At 35.2% G+C, this 19537-nt stretch overlaps 1 protein-coding gene and 1 pseudogene across 6 annotated transcripts in view; one reads left to right on the top strand and one right to left on the bottom strand.

Annotated features, from left to right (window-relative positions):
- The window catches only part of RABGAP1L (RAB GTPase activating protein 1 like), an 891828-nt gene that overhangs the window by 625525 nt on the left and 246766 nt on the right, over positions 1-19537 (top strand). The window lies entirely within an intron of this gene.
- LOC119526322 lies at positions 1996-2897 on the bottom strand (annotated as a pseudogene).

Below are 19537 nucleotides of genomic sequence, written 5' to 3'. Positions count from 1 at the left end.
TATTGTTGATTTTATTGAGTGAGATAATATTGTGGTATGGTTATATTTTTTTTAAAAAAGTTATATTAGAGATACATATTAAAGTACTTACAGATATACTTATAGGTGAAACAAAATGGTATCTAGGATTTACTTTAAAATACTCCTGCCCCCTCTCCATCAAAGGTAGAGAAAGGAATAAATTAAACAAAAAAAAATTACCTGAGTTGTTAATGATATTTAAAGCTGCATGATAGGTTCATAGGAGTATTTTATACTTCATCTTGTTTGAAAATTTTCATAATAAATTTAAAAATTATTTTGTCTTACATAGGTGTTATCAGAGTTTAAGTAGCATTTACTTACAGATCAGTAACTAATTGACTACATCACTCTGAGATTTAAACACTTGGTTATTGCCAAATAAGATCATTTAAAAATATGGGTAAAGAATTTTTAACATTATAACGTGAGTGAAAAGAATGTATGATTTGCTTTTTTTCAGAAGCACTTTTCTCACATGAGCAAAGTACCCCTGTATGTAAAATAATTTTGATACTATTTTTTTTATTGTTTGTAAGTCTGAGTCTTCTCTTATTTCAGTTATGGTTTGCAGCTTGAAGACTGTTTGGTACACTTAGAGCCTAAACTTCCACTAGAGAAAGAATTTCTTGAGGCAGGCATTGTTTCTTTTGGCTGTCTTCCCAAAGGTTGACATAGGATAGACTTTCCAAACATGTTCATTGAGCGAATGAATGAATGCATGCATGCATGGTTGAAAAAATAAATAAAAGTGTGAAGTTTGTACTGTTCTCTGTTCTAGGAGTTACATAGAACATGCTTATTTAGGACCTCACACTTTCCACTTTTTACCATTTGTTTTTAGATATGGATCTTAATTTATGAAACACTACTGTTTTGGGTCAACATTTCTAGAGATGGTTAACATTTCTATAGATTCACAAATTATCTAGCAATTTACTGTTTCCTAGAACACTATTCAGTCCTTTACTACTCCCTCCCCTGCCCATTCTCATATACATTCCACTAACCGTGCCTATCTTTCAGCCTCAGCTTAGAAGTTGCTTCCTTTAGGAAGCCTTTTCAGATTATTCCTGCTTAAGACTGATTTAATGCCTCTTCCATATTTTCTCATGGTAGTCTGTATTTCACCTGTCTTGGCACAGAGCCCACTGTGTGCCATGGCTGCTTTGTGTTTCTGTATCTTCCACCATTGTAATTATGTGCCTATTCATGTCCACAGCATGATCCCACTGATTGCTGGGCCATAGTCATCACTAATTATTTAATAAATGATTGAATGTCCTCTGTGATGTCTTTTTGTTTTGTTTTGTTTTGTTTTTGTTTTTGTTTTTGTTTTTGTTTAATACTTTGAATAAGTTTATTATAACAAGAACTGTCCTTATTTGAAAAAGATGTGAGTTTGTTCTCTATTGTACATGCTCAAATATTGGATGAAAGGCCATATCTAAGAACGTTTCAATAGAACCAAGAATCAAATAGGGGATTTAAAAGCTGACATTTATGATCCTTTGGGATCATAAGTAGTTTCTTGGAGTAATTTTACACTGAGTCTTGAGTCAAAAGATATGATCCAGATTCAGTGGTATTAGAACTGCTTGCAGCAAAATGAATCAGGCAGAAAACAGGTCAAATTATTAGATCACATGAGAAACAGGGAGAAGAGAAACAAAACCAGAATAATGTATAAGACATGGTGGTAAAGCCATAAACATAATGGAATCTGCTCACAAGCTGCACTGCAAAGAATAGAATGGGAGCGGGTTTGGCCTTCCACAAATCTTGCTGTACTTGATGCTTTGTCACTCAATGGAACATCAGTTCAAATTAAAAGGGAAATCAGTTCTCTGTGCTCATTTTGCCTACTTCCTCAACAATCCTACTTACAGAAGATGTATTTCAACATAGAGATGGAAACATCTTCTCTTCTTTGTCAATCAGAATTTGCAAAGTATTCCTCTCTGCTGCCTCAAGTCACATTTTGCTGCACCATAACTTTCTCATGGCATTTTTAACTTCTGCATTCTTCAGGATGTAAATCAAAGGATTGAGCAAGGGAGTACAATTGCCACCAACTTGTCCACTGGAAATGTGGTTGGAGGGCGAGTATATGTGAATATACATGGAGTAAAGAATAAGGTGACTACAGTTATGTGAGATGTGCAGGTGGAGAGGGCTTTCTTTCTTCCTTCTGCACTCTGGTTACTCAGAGAATGTAAGATTAAAATATAGGAGATTATCAGGATTATAAAACTCACCATGCATGTGGCCCCACTATTAAAGACCATGAGTAGATTTATGACATAAGTATCCATGCAGGTAAGTTTCAACATAGGTTGCATATCACAGAAGTAGTGATCGATAACATTTGGGCCACAAAAGGGTAATTTCACAGCTAAAATAATCTGCACTGAAGAATGGATACAAGATCCACCCCAGGCCAGATTCACCAACACACCACAGACATGTCTGTTCATGATGGTTGTGTATCTCAGGGGCTTACAAATGGCCACATAGTGATCAAAGGACATGAAGATGAGCACCAAGGTCTCCCTCCATGCACCCAAAGAAGTGAAGTGCAAAGATCTGAGTCATGCACTCATTGTAGGAGATGACTTTCTTCTCAGATACAGTATCTATAATCAACCTAGGTGCTGTGGTTGTGGAGAAACAGGCATCAGACAAGGATAAATAGAAAAGGAAGAAGTACATGGGGCTCCCAAACATCTGATTGTATCTGATGGTCATCAAAATAAGGAAATTCACAGAGTTGCAAGGTAAATAAACAAGAAGGCCACAAACACTATTTCCTCCTTTAGAACATCCTGTGTGAACCCAATCAGAATGAATTCACTCACACTGCTCTTCAGGTCCATGGTTATGGTACATGTAGAAAGGACACAGTAGAGAAATGGTTTATATTGTTGTGCTACCATCTCCCAAAATTGTGTTCCAAACCACGCACTCCTGTCTTCTATCACCCTGTAGTGCTCCCTTTAGTATTTCCTGTAGGGCAGGTGTCTCGTTCACAAAGTCTCTCATTGTCTGTTTGTCAGAAAATATTTTGAGCTCTCCCTCATATTTGAAGGACAGCTTTGCTGGATACAGGATTCTTGGTTGGCGGTTGTTCTCTTTCAGTATCTTAAATATATCACACCACTTCCTTCTTGCCTCCATGGTTTCTGCTGAGAGATCCGCACATAGTCTTATTAAGCTTCCTTTGTATGTAATGGATTGCTTTTCTCTTGCTGCTTTCAGGATTCTCTCTTTGTCTTTGACATTTGATAATCTGATTATTAAGTGTCTTGGCGTAGGCCTATTCATATCTCTTCTGTTTGGAGTACGCTGTGCTTCTTGAATCTATAATTTTATGTCTTTCATAAGAGATGGGAAATTTTCATTAATTATTTCCTCTATTATTGCTTCTTCCCCCTTTCCCTTCTCTTCTCCTTCTGGGACACCAATGATACGTACATTATTGTACTTTGTTTCATCCTTGAGTTCCCGGAGACGTTGCTCATATTTTTTCATTCTTTTCTCCATCTGCTACTTTGCGTGTAGGCTTTCAGGGGTTTTGTTCTCCAGTTCCTGAGTGTTTTCTTCTGCCTCTTGAGATCTGCTGTTGTATGTTTCCATTGTGTCTTTCATCTCTTGTGTTGTGCCTTTCATTTCCATAGATTCTACTAGTTGTTTTTTTGAACTTTTGATTTCTGCTGTATACATGCCCAGTGCTTCCTTTACAGCCTCTATCTCTTTTGCATTACCTTCTCTAAACTTTTTTAATTGATTTAGCATTAGTTGTTTAAATTCCTGTATCTCAGTTGAAGGGTACGTTTGTTCCTTTGGGCCATAACTTTGTTTTTCTTAGTGTAGGTTGTAATTTTCTGTTGTCTAGGCATGGTTTCCTTGGTTATCCAAATCAGGTTTTCCCAGACCAGAACAGGCTCAGGTCCCAGAGGGAAGAAATATTCAGTATCTGGTTTCCTTGAGGGTGTGTCTTAGAAAATTGCTCCACCCTTTGATGCCTCGGGTCACTGTGCTTTTCTGCCCAGCAGGTGACGCCTTTTAGCCTATAATTCTTGACTGGTGTGAGGAGGTATGGCTGTGTTCCCCCAGGCTCTGGGGTCTGGTTCTGAATGGAAAGGGCCCCACCCCTTTCCTCCTAGAGAAGACAAACCCCCCAGGTGGAGGTCATTAGCATTTCAATGGTCTAGCTCTCTGCTTATGCTGTCTCCACCCTTCCCAGAGTCACAGCCCTGGAAACTGAAAATGACCCGGGCTTTCTCCACTGAGCCAAAAAAGAAACAGATAGTCCCCTTTAGACCCAGTCCAAGGTGACCCTCCGGCTCTCCCAGGTCAGTCGTCACCTAAAGCCTCTGTCTGTTTTTTGGGGCTGCGTACCTGTAGTGAGCAGTTCACACTCACTACTTAAAACCCCAGTTGGAGCTCAGCTGAGCTGTATTCGCTTGCTGGGAGAGAGCTTCTCTCTGGCACCACGAGGCTTTGCAGCTCGGGCTATGGGGGAGGGGGTCTCACGACTTGGTTCTGCAGGTTTTACTTACAGATTTTATGCTGTGTTCTCGGGCATTCCTCCCAATTCAGGTTGGTGTATGATGAGTGGATGGTCTCGTTTGTCCCCCCGCAGTTATTCTGGATTATTTACTAGTTGTTTCTGTTTTTTTCTAGTTGTTCCAGGGGGACTACTTAGCTTCCACTCCTCTCTATGCTGCCATCTTGCCCGAGTCTCTCTGTGATGTCTTTTTGGTACATTTATTGAATGTCAGTTATGTGCCTAACAGTCTCCCAAACTCAAAGCTTCTTTAAAGTTGCATATCTGATATGAAAAATTCATGTAAATTTTTTGTTCTGCCATAGAGCCATAGCTATCTTAGTATAAATTTTTCCTTCAAATATTCAAATAAAATTGTCTGTCCAAGGAGCTGTAGCATATTTGCCTTATCTGTTTCTTCTCTTGTACACAGCTCTCTTTACCCCTGGGGTTTGGCAAACTCTAGTTTGGAAAGCATAGTTATATAAATGGGAAGTCACTGAAATTTTAAATCAGGGTAATAATACATGATGAAATTGATGTTTTAAAAGGTAATTCTGGGAGAGCCAAAATAGTTGTATTTTAATGATCAACTGGAATATATTCATTGAGAATTAAACATTAAGAATAAATGCTGGCATTGTGAATTGTTCATGGCTTTTACAAGTCTGTCCTTTAGTGCTTGTGCCTTTTATCTTTTGCAGTAAGTATACATATATAGCATACATTTAAGTATACATTTAAGAGTATAATACTTAATTGTTCTAACAGTACTACATTTGGTGGAACTGAGGGAATGGGCACATTATACAATGTATATAAAATTTAATAGATCAGTGGTTTCTTATATTTGGTGGAAAAAAAGAATTCATAGAATACATTAGTGTATTCATTATTTCAGCAGGATGACTAAATTTTTAAAGGCTGGATTACTGTAGGTTTATATGGGAATCTAAAAGGACTTACGAGTAATTTTCTTTCAAAAGCATTGAAAAGGAGTGAAAAAGTGGATGACTATCTAACTCCAGACATGAATATGAAACAGACTAGTGCTTATAGCAGTTAGGAGGATGCCAGGAAGGCCAAAAAAGGAGCAGCATATGCTTCAAAATTGTTTTGAAGTGAGAATTTTTCTCTAGAAAAATAATAGCTAGTGACTCATCAATTCAGTATCTAAGGGAACGAAAATACTTACTAAAAGGAGTGTTCTTATTCATTAATTCAGTCATTCATTTATTTAATACTGAACACCTAGTATGTGCTAACATTGGGCTAGATCTAACTGATACCATGTTGATAGAGCAGATAGTATGCCTTTGCTTCCATGGAGCTAAGAGGCTAGTGGGCAGAAAGATAATAAATAAATACACAAAAATATATGATTATAAATTATAATAAGTACTATAAAGAGAAAGTACAAGCTGCCTCAAGATTGCGTAACAAGGAAACCTATTTTAGATTAGAGTTTCAAGAATGGTCTCTCTGAGTAAGTGACATTTAAAGCAGAGATCTGAGAGATGAGTAGGAGAAATTTCAGGGGATGGGTGGGAAAGTACGTGTGTGAGGCTCTTGGGTAGGAAGAACTAAAAGTCAGAACTTCTAGAACACAGAGAGCAGTTGGTGAGAGAGGTAGGTAGGGGTCAAATTACATAGGAGCTTGGTGACCATGCTGAGGACATAGGATTTTATTCCAAGTGCCGTGAGAAGCCACTGAAGGTCTTTAAGCATGAAATTGCATGGTCTGACTTGTTTCAAAAATCACTATGACTGTTGTGACTAGCCTGGAAGGAGATAAGAACAGAGAATTAAGAGCTACTGCCTGAGAGTTGATGGTGATTAGTTGAAAGTGTCAGCAGAGGAGGTGAAGGGTAGTAGATGAATTCATATTCAGAAATAGAGGTCATGCTTGTTTCTTAAGGAAGTGGTTTGGGATTGGGGACCCTTTGATGGATTCTTACAATTCAGTGGGAGGGAATGAGGTGGGGCAGGACTGGAATGAATGAAATGGAAAAAAGCACCCGCCTAGAGCCAAGAGCATTTTGCTAAATGCATTTCATTTCTTCTTTAGTTATTGTTTGGACCCAAAGCTAACTAGTGCAACTGAAGATCGCCAGTTAACTTTAAGTTAAACTCTTAAGTATTATTGCTGTATTTTAACCAGGGAAAATACTTGCCTGGGACGTGGAAAACATTATCCTCTTCCCACAGCACTACATACATAGTTTAAAGGTTGAGAAACAGGAATATATTGCAGGGAAATTTTGATAATTTTTTTTTTTTTAACTTCTGGAAACATGATTTACTGTTTTCTCCCCCACAAATTTTCTATTTGGGAAGAGAGATTTAGTAGAATTTAGACTTAACAAATTGGAAGCATCAGTAATGTATAACCTTTTATTTCAGTTTACTTTTTATGTTTGTTTTTAAACCTTTCATTTTTCCTTCTGTAACTTTTTTAGCAACTGTTTCTGTGAAATCTCTTTTCTATCTTTGAAAATTTATGGTGCAGGATCCTTATTTTCCAAGAATGAGATAGCCTTTTTAGTAATGTCTATTTGCCTGTTGGCTTCCTGGGTCAAAGAAGGGAAAGGCTCACTTATAATCCAAAAGTAACACTGTTTTGATTTAGCATGGCTCCAAGGTTTGTATTATATTCTAGGAAAGTGCTTTTGGAGTGCTTGGAGTCAAAGAGATGAATTGACATGTGGTTAGGTGGAAAAAAGTACCGTTCCTCATGAACTGTGGTGTATAACACCATGAATTATCCTTATTGATTAAAGTCAGTATTGAGGGTATAATAATTACTTAATGATCTTTAACTTATATTTTTGATTTGTTTACTTGTTTAATAATTTGGCACTTTGAATTTTCCCTTTGAATTTTTATTCTCCCAGAAATCTTTTCTGGGTTAGGTTTATCATGTTAGGACTTTTTAGCTAATATCTCTATTAAGTTCTGCTTATAAATTGGTTTTCAGCAGACTTTTTTAAAATTAAGGTTATCTTATTTCTTCAAAGAATTTTTGATCAACAAGGCTAAATCAAGAGTAATACTTCTTAATCTTTAGTGAATTATGAAAATTAGGTCATTTAAATTATCTATCACTATTATAAAGTTTTTAGAAAATTTGAGTCATTTTATAAAAGATAATCAGTTTTGGCAGCTTGATTTTGACTTTTTGTCATGCCTTCATTGGTGCATGGTGCCACCTGCTGTTTGTGGGCAGTAGGTTCTATTTTGAACCATGAGGCAGAATAGATATATAATGTCTAAAGAAAAAATGTAAAAGTAGATGAAAAGGTAAAAAGCAAACATGTGGCCTATTTGAAACTTTGTGGTCTGTGGTTTACTTGCTTATTTTTTATGTAATATTATTTTTTAAATCTGATTGTCTTTAGCACTTAAGTACATCACAAGACTTTATACTTGTTATATTCTGTCTTAATTTTGTTTTCTTGCTCTCATATCTTTCTTCTCAGTGTAGCTTGGTCTTAGGCTCCTAAATGAACATTTATGTGTCCATTGACTGGCTTAAATATCATGGTGTTTGTTTATGTGACTATACTGGGCAACTTTTCTAAAGTCATTTTCCTGGCCTGTGTTTTGAAAACAGTATAGGATTTGAAGTGGGAAAGACCTTGTTATTCAACCAGGAGCTGCTGCTCATAGGCTGCACAGTGTTGGGCAAATGATTCACCTCTTAGCATCTATTCCCTCTTCTGTAAAGAAAGAAGATAACATCCATCTCTTGGGGGTGTTGTGAGGATTAAATGAGATAATACTAGGCATATGCCTAGCACAATCCTTTCCTTTCACTGAAGTAATATTTTCAGGTTGGGTTTATTTTTGCTTTATTTCGAATATTTTTACCTTAGAAAGAGATTTTGTCACTATAGAGTCCTGAACTCTTGGAGCTAGAAGGAACTTTAGCAAGTGCTTCTCAAATTTTAATATGCATTCAAATCATCTAGAAATCCTATTTAAATGCCAATGCCTAGAAAAAAACCCAGGTTTTCTTTTTTACTCTTTCTCTTGTACCAGTCATCAGAAATGGATTTCTTTGTAGAGGAGAAGAAAAATAGAGTCTCTATCCAAAAGACATTCTAGACTAATTTCTTAAACCTTTACTCTCAGCAGTGACATTGTTAAGAGAAATTGTTTAGAGAATTATATTCTTCAAGATCCAACCATTTATTGCCCAAACACTGTAATTTCCTAATACTTAATCGGAAATAATTCAAAATTCAATTAAAACTCTTATTTCTATTTTTAATGTTAACCTAGTTCATTCCTTTTATATTGTGGTAAAAAATTTCACTGATAAAAAATGAAAAGCTAAACAAATTAACCCCAGTAATTCAGTTAAATTTTGGAACAATTGCCTGACTCAAAGCATAAGAAATTTTTTTAGTGTGTTGAATATACAATACTCCTCTGTTGAAGACTGAGTTTTCCTCCACACTATAAAACACTTCCTGATTGATTTCATTTAAACCTAAATATTCACATTTCCAGTGCATAGTGTGGGTTTACCAGGATGTAGTGTCTATTCACAGTATTCCCTGAAAAAAGAATGCCTTTAGTTTTAGCTAGAGATTCATAGAATTGGTCATACCTGAGAGATCACAAGACCAGAGTCTTTAAGAAAATTTAAAAAGCATAAAATAAATTCTGCTTAGGAAATATATGAATTTGATTAAAAAGTAAAAACTATGACCTAGGAAATAATTAATGGGCAGAATCCTTTTCCAAAAAAAAAAAAAAAAAAAACTTATGTGGAGTGACAATATTAATATTGCCCTTCCTCCCTACCTGTCCTGAGGTGGCTCTAAGGAAATTCTGCTTTTATCTAGTGCTGCACACTGCCCTCAGAATGATTGCTATGAGTTCACTTTAAATTCATGAAGGAAGGAATTCTTCCTAACTCATTCTATGAAGCTAACATTAATCTAATACTAAAGCCAGATAAAGACACCACAAGAGAAGAAAACTACAAAGTAATTTCTCTTGTGAATGTCAATGCAAAAATCCTCAATAAAATACTAGCAAATTTAATCCAGAAGCATATTAAAAGAATTATACACGAGGACCAAGAGGGATTAAGCAGGAATGTAAGGGTGGTTCAACATAAGAAAATAAATTAATATAATAAACCACATTAACATAATTAAAGAAAAATAAACATGATCATCTCAGTTGATGGAGAAAATGCTTTTGACAAAGTCCGACACTCTTTCATAATAAAAACACTCAGAAAAATAGGAATAGAAGGTAACTTCCTCAGGATGATAAAGAACATAATGCAAAACCCACAGGGAACCTTATACTCAATGTTGAAAGACTGAAAGTCTTCCCCCTGAGATCAGGAACAAGACAAGATGTCTGCTTTCACCATTGCTATTCAGCAGTGTACTATAAGTTTTTGTCAGAGCAGTTAGGCGATGGATGGATGGATGGATGGATGGTTGGATGGATGGATGGATGGCAAGCATACAAATTGGAAAGGAGGAAATAAAACTATCTTTATTTGCAGATTGTATGATCCTTTTTATAGAAGATCCCAAAGAATTCCCAAGCAAACTACTAGATCTGATAAACAAATTTAGTAAAGTTGCAGGCTACAAGATTAACATGTAAAAATTAGTTGTGTTTCTATACAAAGAATTAGTTGTGTTTCTATACAAAGAATCTTCTGAAATAGAATTTTAAAAAAAACTTTAATAGCTAAAAAAGGAATAAAATGCCTAGGAGTATGTTCTAGTTTGCTAATGCTGCTGGAATGCAAAACACCAGAGATGGATTGGCTTTTATAAAAGGGGAGTTATTTGGTTACACAGTTACAGTCTTGAGGCCATAAAATGTCCAGATCAGCAATCGGGTACCTTCCCTGGAGGATGGCCAATGGCGTCTGGAAAACCTCTATTAGTTGGGAAGGCACGTGGCTGGCATCTGCTCCACAGTTCTGGTTTCAAAATGGCTTTCTCCCAGGACGTTCCTCTCTAGGCTTCAGCTTCTCTCCAAATTGTCACTCTCAGTTGCTCTTGGGGCATTTGCCCTCTCTTAGTTTCTCTGGAGCAAAAGTCTGCTTTCAGAGGCCATCTCCAAAATGTAAACTGCAGTTCCTCTCTCAGCTCCTGTGCATTCTTCAGTGTCCCTTTGGCTGTAGCTCCTCTTCAGAATGTCACTCTCAGCTGCACTGAGTTCCTTCTGTTTGTCAGCTCGTTTATATGGTTCCAGTGATTTAATTTAGACCCACCCTGAATGGGTAGGGTAACACCTCCATGGAAATTATCCAGTCAGAGTCATCACCCACAGTTGGGTGATGTGCATCTCCATGAAACCCTCAAAGAATTACAATCTAATCAACACTGATATGTCTGCCCACACAAGATTACATCAAAGATAATGGCATTTGGGGGGACATAATACATTCAAACCAGCACAGAGTAAATTTAACTAAAGAAGTGAAGGACTCTTACCCTGAAACCTACAAAACATAGCTGAGAGAAATAAAAGAAGACATCCCTTTTTCATGCCTAGGAGTACTTACTATTTTTAAGATATCAGTATTACTCAATTTCTGTCTACAGATTGAATGCAATACCTGTCAAAACCCAGCAGCTTTTTTTTTTTTTTTGCAGAAATGGAAAAAAAAAAAAAAAATCCTTGAATTCATATGGAATCACAAGGGGCCCCAAACAGCAAAATCAGTATTGCAAAGGAAGAACGAAGTTGGAGGTTTCACACATCCAAGTTTCAAAAGTTACTACAAACCACAGTAATCAAAACAATGTGGTACTAGCATACAGTTATACATGTAAACCAATGGAATAGAATTGAAAGTGTAGAAATAAACCTAATCATCTGTGGCTAACTTTTTTTTTTTTTTGAGTTAGAGAAATTGTGAGTTTACAAAACAATCCTGCATCAAATACAGGATTCCCGTACACCACACAAACACCAACAGCTTGCACTGTGTAGAATGTTTGTTACTGTTAAAGATAGCACTTTTTTTTTTAATAAATCACACTATTTTCTTTTAACAATACTTACCTTTGTTACAATTGATGAAAGATTATTAAAATAGTTCATTCTATTGTCCATTAGGTTTTTTTCTCCATACACTACCCTATTATTACCACCTTATATTAGTATCATACATTTGTTAAAATTCATGAAAGAACATTCTTACACTTGTACTGTTAACTCTAGTCCATCATCTACAATAGAGTTCACTGTGCTGTACAAGGCAGATTGGGCAGGAGGGAATTATTGTTTAATGGGTGAGTAATTTCTGTTTGAGGAAATGGAAAAGGAGGGGTGTTTTAGTTTTCTAGCCTCTAAAACAAATACCATATAATTGATTGCCTTAAACAACAAGAATTTATTAGCCCTGTAGTTTTGAGGCTAGTAGAAATCCAAAATTGAGGTGTCATCAAGGCAATGCTTTCTCCCAGGACTATGGCATTCTAAGGCTGGTTGCTGTTGAACCTTGGTCCTTGGCTTTTCTCTCACATGACAGTGCACATGGTAGTGTCTTCTTTCTCTTCTGCGTTCCATTGACTGCCAGCTCCCCATGCCTTTTCTCTGTCTATCATTACTTCAGTAATCTGGATTAAAGCCCTACCTGATTCAATTGAACCACACCTTAACTGAAGTAACATCTTGAAGAGATCTTATTTACAATGGTCAATTTAAATTTAAATGGCTCCATACCCAACAAAATGCAGACCAAGACCAAGAACATGTCCAAACTGGGGTACACAATTCAGTTTACCACAGGAGTAATAGATGCCACACAATATTGTAAATATAAGTAATACTGCTGAATTGTAAACTTAAGTGTGGTTAAAAAGAAAAATTCTCGCTCTATATCCGTTACTGCAATAAAATGTTAACAAAACCAAATCATAAAGGCCACTTGGAATTTTATAGACATGTTTGACTGTCACCCTATATGCAAATACTTACATATTCCTTCAAAATGAGTGTTTGCCTATTGTTTCAGATGTCTAGAATAGGAAATTACCCAGCTTTTTTTGATAACTTTTTCAGGATTTTATAATTCTCATGCTATTTCCCAACATCTTTGAAAAATAGATTAAAATATTTTTCAGGCACATAACTTTCCAACAGTAATCCAGAAAAATCCTTTATATCCTAAATCTCTAACGTGAGAATTTGCTTTTTCATACCATTCCTAGCTGTCCATCTTTACTTTTATTCATACTCAGTCTTCATGTAAATTTGTAATGTGTCTGAAAACTCCTCTGGTCTTAAAAAGGCTAGATTCTATAGGCATATTTTGTAAATGAGTCTTTGTTTCCAGAATCTTCCCTGGTAATGCTGGTGCCTTGCTCACCACATCTTCTGGTGACCTAGAACTTAAAGACAGCCCTGTCTATAAGTCTATTCAGTCTGTTTTTCATTTGAAATTAAAAAAAAAAAAAAATCAAGGAACTGTGTTTGTACTATATTCAAATTATAAAGAATTATGGATTAGATTAGGTTAGATTAGGAAGGTACCCTAGAGGTAGCTTAAGCTTATTTAAAAGAAGAGGACCTGTAAAAGTACGAGAAAAGACCCATGGCTGATCTCAAAAGTAGGCAGTTTAGTACTGGGCTTAAGATTTAATAAATTTAAAATCTAATATTCTGGAGTGTAGTAGGTAATTCTTCAATAGCAGTCTGTATTATTTGGATCTATATTACAGTATACCGTCTGGTTTTATTTTTTATTAGGAGATTTATGATGGTCTTGGATATGGTTCATAAGTGACCAACAAAAGAATTTAAAGTTAGTACCTGTTAGGATAGATTAAAGGAATCAAGAATATTTAACCTCAAAAGGCATTTTCACTGACATGAAAAAATGTTACCAGGTGTTCTCCATTTCCTTTTAGGCCAGAACAAAAGGAAGTAAATTTACACTATAAAAAAGAAACAGCAGTTAGATGTGAGGCAGATCCACAAAGAGAAGCCTGTAAACACTGAAACAGGAGGAATATTTGACTTCCTGGTTCTCTTCCTCAAATTTTCTGGTTATTATCAGCATCTGTTTCCTGTGGTTGGGATTTGGCATCTGAAGGCCTGAGAGGATGTACCTCCAGAAATCCTGTCCAGTTCAGTGATCTTGCATGGTCTGTCTAATAGTGACTGTTAGACTCACAATAATAGTCTGTTCAAGGCAAACTTCCTATCATCAGTGCAACTAAGCTCTGTTTTATTGAAATTATTTTTTAAAACTCCAACTACTAATTAAGGAATAAATGCCAAAGACTAAATTAGTTTTCTACTATCATTTTCTAGAAGCAAAATCAATAAACACCTCTCTTCTGTATCCATTTTTTAAAGTTTAAGAATTCTTGGCTCTGTTTCTCCTAAAGTACTAGTTGCTTCCTTTTCCTACCAACCTAAGTTTTCCCTTTTAAGTCATTCATATGATCAAATGTATTGGGAGAAAGAACAGAACTTTGTTTTTCATGAAGATATACAGGAAATATCTAGGTCAACCTTTATCAAAATGTGTAGCAGATTCCTTAAGATCTTGAATTACTGAAATTCCTAATAATAATTCTTGGAAGCTCAGTTTTGGGGGTTTTAATATAAAAAATGTTAGCATATGTGGTGCTCAACTGTGTGGCAGGCACTGTTGTAAATTCTTTAATATATTAGCCCATTTAATCCACACAACAACCCTGTGAGGTAGGTGCTGTTTATGAGGAAACTAAGGCTGAGGCAGTCTAAATAACTTGCTCTAAGTCATACCATTAGAAAGAAAGGAAATGTTGATGGAAACCTTGGAAGTCTGGCCCCACAGCTCATCTCATAACAACCACACTCTACTGCCTCTCCAAAAAGGGATAAAGACAGGAAAGGAAATATAACTTTAAGTGTAATGAAACTACTTTTACATTGCCCAAGTATCTCTAGAACTGATAACATCTGGAACCAAGATCTGGACAGTTACAGGGGGTCATGGAGAGCCAGCAAGCCGTGGAGCACTTGCCTCCTTCTCCAGCTTCAGTCCTCTTCTGTCCTCACATACACTCTCTCAGCCCTACCAGATCATCTCACATTCCTCAGTGTGCCATGACGCTTCACATCTCTCTGCCTTTATGGATGCCGTGCTGTTGGTTTTCACTGCTTTCCTCCCAGTACTTTGACCTCATTAATTTGTGTTTTTTCTTCAAGACTTTATTCAAATATCCACTGCTTTGTAAAGCCTTTTCTGGTCTAACCACTAAGGACTGTTTTTTTCACCTGTGGGGTCCCACTATACCATGCACATACATTCATTTTACAACTAATTATTTAGTACTACTATGTGCCAGCTTCTGTTCTGGGAACTTGAGAAATTGGTCAGACCAAGTTTCTGACCTCATAAGCTTCTAATATCTAAGTTTTTAAAATGGAAGAATTTCTAGTAGAGAAAGGATATGATGTGATGTCTCATTTAAAGGGATCACTCTCGCTCTGTCTGGAGAATAGACAGACTATGGGGAACCAAGGGTAGATGCTGGAAAGCCAGGAGGCTATTTCAGTGATCCATGTCAAGAGATGATGATGGCTTGGGCTAGGATGGGAGCAGTGGAGATGATAAGTAGTAGTTGGATTGAGGATGTATTTTCTAAGTAGGGCTACAAGATTTGCAGATGAATTAATTATGGGTTGTCAGAGAAAGTGAGGATGACTCGAAGGTTTTTTGCCTGAGCAACTAGAAGAATGCAGTTGCCATTAACTGATGTGGCAAATATTGGAGGAAGAGCAGGTTTATGGGAAAAATAAAGAGTTTAGATTTCGGCGTGTCTGAAATTCCTATTAGGACATCCCAATAGAGATCTTGAGGTAGTTGGATATATGAGTCTGAGTTTAGGGGAGATATTGAGGCTAAAGATATTAATTTGGGAGTTATCAGAATATAGTATGTATTTAGAAACTCTTAGTATATAGTGTTAGTGAATTTCTACAGTGAATTTGCAGACTATTAAATACTAGGCTTCATTTATTATGTTTAAATGAGAATGAATTTCACAGGGCTTCCAAATATTTTCCCTATAATTATAGAATTTTTGTAGCAACTACTATATTCCTATTGCTACAGTGTCCTTTGTTAATTAGGTCTCTTCTTTACTATAGCTTACATGTGTGTGTATGTATGTATGTATGTAGTCATTTAGTAGATCCCAGGGACATCTCTTCTCCATTATGGCACACATATCTGTTATTTTTTAAGTATAATTTCTTAATGTGAGGCCAGAGTTTCTTGGAAAAGGACTTGCAGAAAGAGTGACTTAATTATCTACTTCCTTTAGATAGATACCTTTTTCTCAATCAGCTCCTAATAAAGGAACAAGCTCTCATCTATTTTACAGCTTATCATAATTGTGAGAGAGTTGAATTATATCCTGAAACATTCAAATTATTAAATATACTTCATGGTACCTGAATTCATTACTATTTTCTTACATAATACTTAATTACTAACAGAAAATGGCTTGCTATATAGGTAGTACTTAATTGAAAATCTACTGGAAACTCATTTACTTTTTGCTTTCTAAAAAAGTTGGTAATTATTTTGGTTCATTGATCATGAGTTGTAGATTTTACATATCCCTGATGTTTGAATGGATACGTGGAAGTAGGAAAAATATTCCCTAATTTATTGTGGTTGCTGTGCTTTTTGTAGACATGAGTAGAAAAGGCTTATAAAGCTATAGAACAGAACTTTTGCCCACTTGTAACTTTTTAGTATTGAAGAGAACTCAATTGTTCATCAGAATATTTTGTTACATTTAAGAGTTTACTTCATTTCAGTTGTGTTTTATTAACATTATTAGCTTGATGATAGAATTTTCAGATTGCAATATATAATAATTACTAATTTCATGTATATCATCTCTTCTATTAAGGAATGTGTTTTTTGGTGATTCAAGTAATATATATTTATGTTAAAATTTGGGGAACAATTTGTAATTGATGAACAACTGTTGATTTCAATAGAATTTTTTAAAGAATTAATATTGATAGCTTTTTTCTCTAAAATCTTTTATCTATTTGACAAAAGTAATCTACTGACTTGAAATTTTGTGGGTTAGCTTTTATCATATGATGTTCTTTTCTCACCATTAATTTGCTGAAATTTTGTCACATTCAACCGCTGCTATTTGCATTTTCATTAAGCTTAGCTCATTTAATTGTATTTCCTATAGATTTTTAAAGAACTTATCTATAGCTTCCTATTAAAATAGAACACCTATATACAAATATGTACACCTATCATACAGATATAAATCACTGAAGACAGTTGTGAAATTTGAAGCAAGTAATCTATTTTCAACAACTTCCAGCGTGACCAACTCAACATTATTTTTCTACTGGAAAATATAAAGGCTAGTCTGCAATATATGCTAACTGTTTTAGGTCTTTATTTACTATTTTCTCTGATATGCATGATATGTATTTATTTTAAATGCATAAAATGTAATATTACTTGTATATTTTAATTACTTAATCGTATTTTAGTATAATTCAAGTAAAATATTATATATTCATTTACTTGCTGTGGGAAACATCAAGTATCAATTTGTAGTGAATTATTTGCCTACACAAATATACTGAAAGGACTTTTCATTAGGGAACTGAATATGTTCCATTCTGATAATGTTGCAGGATAGCCATGAATAGGTTCCAAAGAGAATATGTACTATTTCATTTAGTATACCTCAGTTCTTAAGAAACTGAGGACAGATGAATATCAATTTTATTTTTTTTAAATAATATTAGTTGCTTCTGCTATTATCATCATTTTAGGTTGAATTTTATAAAAATTGATGTTATAAATATAAATTCTACAATTCACATTGTTTTTAGTGACATTAAATTTTTTTCATTTACTTTTTTTATTAGAGAAGTTGTAGGTTTACAGAAAAATCATCCAGAAAATAAAGAGTTCTGACACCACTTCCCCCCACACACAGAGTTTTCCCTATTATTAATAATTTGCATCAGTGTGGTACCTTTGTTACAACTGAGGAAACAAAATTATTAAAATTATGCTATTAACAATAGTCCATAGTTTGCATTAGGGTTCACTGTTGGTATTGTACAACCCTATGGTTTTGTTCTTTTACACTCACAATGTCTTCAAGGTTCATCCATGTTATTGCATGTCTCAGAACGTAATTCATTTTTGTGGGAAATTATATGCCATTGTATGTATATACCACATATTGTTTATTCATTGATCTGTTGAGGAACACTTTGGTTGCTTCCATATTTTGGCAATTTTAAAATAATGCCTCTGTCAACATCAGTTGGCAATTATTTCTCCGTTCTTTCACTTTCAACCTGCTCATGTCTTTGAGTTTAAGATGAGTCTCTTGTAAACAGCAAATAGTTGGGTCATGCTTTTTTATCCATTCTGCCAGTCTCTGCCTTTTGACTGCAGAGTTTAATCCTTTTACATTTAAATTAACTATTGACAATGCAGGTCTATCTTCTGCCATTTTGCTGTTTGGTCTTGGTAAGTCTTACACCTTTTTTGTCCCTTAATTCTTCCATTAATACATACTTTCACATTTATTTGATTTTTGTATTGTACCATTTCAAATTCCTTCTCATTTCTTTCTGTATGTATTTTTCATGCATTTTCTTTGTGGTTACCATGGGACTTAAATTTAACATTCTAAATCTATAACAATCATGTTTGATTTGATGTAAACTTAACTTCAGTAGTATACATATACACTGGTCCCATACACTGTGTCCCCCAGTCTTTTTGTTGTACTTGTTGCAAATTGTATCTTTATACATTCTGTGTCCAAAATCAGATTTATCATTACTTTCAGGCATTTGTATTTTAGAACCTGTAGTAAGTAAAAGTGGAATTACACATGAAAAATTACAACAGTACATTTATAATTACCTCTGTGGTTACCTTTACCAGAGATCTTATTTATGCCACTTCGATTCATTGCCTAGTGACCTTTCCTTTCAGTCTGAAGCTTTAGACTTACTTGTGGGACAGACCTAATGTTGATGAACCTACTCAGCTTTTATCCGGGAAGGTTTTAATCTCTCCCTCATTCTTGCAAGATTTGATGGATATAAAGTTCTTGGCTGGCAGTTGTTCTTTGTCTGTACCTTAAGTATTTCAACCCACTGCCTTTTTGACTCCATGGTTTTTATTGAGAAATCAACACTTAATCTTATTGGAACTCCCTTGTACATAACATGTTGCTTTTCTTTTTGCAGTTTTCAGAACTCTCTCCTTGTCCTGGGCATTCAGTAGTTTGACTACTGTGTCTGAGCCTGGTTCTCTTCAGGTTTATCCTTTTGGGGTTCATTGGGCTTCTCAAATGTACATATTTATGTCTTTGTTAAATTTCAGGAGGTTTTGTGCCTTTATTTCTTTGAATGTTCCTTCTGCCTCTTTCTCTTTTCTCCTTCTGGGACTCTCATAATTCATGTATTGGTATGCTTGATGATGTCTCACTGGTCTATTAGGCTGTTCTTTTTTTTTTTTTTCATTCTTTTTTCTTTCTTCTCCTCAGTCTGAATCATTTCAGTTGCCTTGTCTTCAAGTTCACTGATTTGTCCTTCTGCCAACTCCTGCTGTTGAAACCTTGTAGGGAAATTTTCATTTCCATTATTGTGGGTCTTCAATTCCACTATTTCTGTGTGGTTTCTTTTTAATATTTCTTTCTCTTTGTTGAGATTCTCACATTGTTCATTCATTGTTTTCCTGATCATTTAATTCTTTCTCTGTGTTTTCTTTTATCTTCTTGATCATACTGAGGATCTTTTTTTTTTTTTTTTTTTTTTAAAAGTCTCTGCCCAGTATGTTCAAAGTATCTTCTTTTTCATTGAAGGTTTCTGGATTTTTATCTTGTTTTTTTGGATGGGCCATCACTTCCTGTTTCTTTGTTGTCTTGTAATCTTTTGTTGTACCCTGTATATTTTAAT

The sequence above is a fragment of the Choloepus didactylus genome, chromosome 2, assembly GCF_015220235.1.
Source record: "Choloepus didactylus isolate mChoDid1 chromosome 2, mChoDid1.pri, whole genome shotgun sequence".
In the NCBI taxonomy this organism is placed as follows: Eukaryota; Metazoa; Chordata; class Mammalia; order Pilosa; family Megalonychidae; genus Choloepus; species Choloepus didactylus.
The sequence above is the reverse complement of the archived record's forward strand: the minus strand, read 5'-3'. Positions and strand labels throughout refer to the sequence as shown.